Source organism: Porites lutea, chromosome 3 (assembly GCF_958299795.1).
Source record: "Porites lutea chromosome 3, jaPorLute2.1, whole genome shotgun sequence".
Taxonomy (NCBI): Eukaryota; Metazoa; Cnidaria; class Anthozoa; order Scleractinia; family Poritidae; genus Porites; species Porites lutea.
Window position 1 is genome coordinate 43,411,485 of NC_133203.1, and position 2,500 is coordinate 43,413,984.

A 2,500-nucleotide genomic window follows, 5' to 3' on the forward strand; every position below is an offset into this window, starting at 1 on the left:
TATTAGACCAAATATACTTCATGAAAGGAACAAAATCAACTAAATTTGGGTACGCAGGAGTAAAGAAACCTTCCCAAAAACAATAATGGTTGCTTCCTGCGAATAATACTATACTAAGAAACTAACAAAATAAATCTGAGAACGGACTAAGTTTGCAAAGGCACGAAAACTAAATAAACTAAAAGAAATGAGATTCCCACGCCGAACTAAAAAGTAAAAACCTACTTGAAACTCAAAAAAGGCATAGTCACGTAATGGTACGAGATACTGAGTATTACAACAACTTCTTGCAGGAATATACTTTGAGTCGCCAGATAGATAAAACTACAGAGGATAAAATGTACTTACATATCGGTTCCCGCTTGCCTCTAAGTACCAAGAAATGAACCATCCAAATAGACTACAACGATGTACACATGAAGACGACGAAATCCAACTAAAGCTAAACTTAAGAGACCATGCGTTTTCTACGTAAAAATAGGCGTTGTCTAAGGAAATGAAACTAACGAATCAGAAAAGTTTAAGGCGAGAGATATCATATCACTAAATCAATAAACTTGTTGTGATGTCATTTACAGTCTTTAATGTTTTTGAAGTAAATATACATTTCCTAGTTGTAGTAGTCCTTTGTAAACACTAGTAACTACTAGTAACTACCGACAACTACCATGAAACTACCAACAACTACTAGTAACTATTAGTAGCTACCAGTAACTACCAGTAACTACTAGTAACTACCAGTAACTACTAGTAAATACCAAGAGCTACCATTAACTACTAGTAACTACTAGTAAGTACCGACAACTACTAGTAACTACCAGTAAATACTAGTAACTACCAGCAACTACTAGTAACTACTAGTAACTACCAATAACTACCACCAACTACTAGAAACTCCTAGTAACTACCAGCAACCACTAGTAACTACCGACAACTACTATTAACTACCAGTAACTACTAATAACTACTACTAACTACTAGTAAATACCAAGAACTACCATTAACTACTAGAAACTACCGACAACTACTAGTAACTACCCGTAAATACTAGTAACTACTAGTAACTACCGACAACTACTAGTAACTAACAGTAACTACTAATAACTACAGACAACTACTAGTAACTACCAGTAACTACTAGTAACTACCGATAACTGCTAGGAACTACTAGTAACTACCAGTAACTACTAATAACAACCACTAACTACTAGTAAATACCAAGAACTACTATAAACTACTAGTAAATACCGACAACTACTAGTAACTACCGATAACTACCACCAACTACTAGTAACCACTAGTAACTACCGACAACTACAAGTAATTACCAGTAACTACTAGTAACTACCGATAACTACTAGCAGCGACCAGTAACTACTAGCAACTACCGACAACTATCAGTAACTACTACTATCTACAGTAACTACTAGTAACTACCGATAACTACTAGGAACTACTAGTAACTACCAGCAACTACTGGTAACTACCACTAACTACTAGTAACTACCGATAACTACTAGGAACTACTAGTAACTACCAGCAACTACTGGTAACTACCACTAACTACTAGTAACTACCAATAACTACCTAAATTACCAGTAACTGCTAGTAACTACCGACAACTATTAGTAACTACCAAGAACTACTACTAACTACCAGTAACCACTAATAACTACCGACAACTACTAGTAACTACCAGTAACTACCAGTAACTACTAGTAACTACCAATAACTACCATCAACTACTAGTAACTAATAGTAACTACCAGCAACTACTAGAAACTACCGACAACTACTAATAACTACCAGTAACTACCACTAACTACTAGTAACCACCAGTAACTACTAGTAACTACCAATAACTACTAGAAACTCCTAGTAACTACCAGCAACTACTAGCAACTACCAGCAACTACTAGTAACTATCAGTAACTACTAATAAATACCAATAACTACCATCAACTATTAGTAACTACTAGTAACTACCAGCAACTACTAGAAACTACCGACATCTATTAATAACTACCAGTAACTACCAGTAACTACTAGTAACTACCGATAACTACTAGCAACTGCTAGTAACTACCAGTAACTACTAATAAATACCAATACCAATAACTACCATCAACTACTAGTAACTACTAGTAACTACCAGCAACTACTAGAAACTACCGACAACTACTAATAACTACTAGTAACTACCACTAACTACTAGTAACCACCAGTAACTACTAGTAACTACCGATAACTACTAGGAACTACTAGTAACTACCAGCAACTACTAGTAACTACCATCAGCTACTAAGAAATACAAATAACTAGCATCAACTACTAGTAACTACTAGTAACTAGCAGCAACTACTAGAAACTACCGACAACTGCTAGCAACTACTAGTAACTACTAGTAACTACCGACAACTACTAGTAACTACCGACAACTACCAGTAACTACTAATAACTACCAGTAACTACTAGTAACTACCAACAAGTACTAGTAACT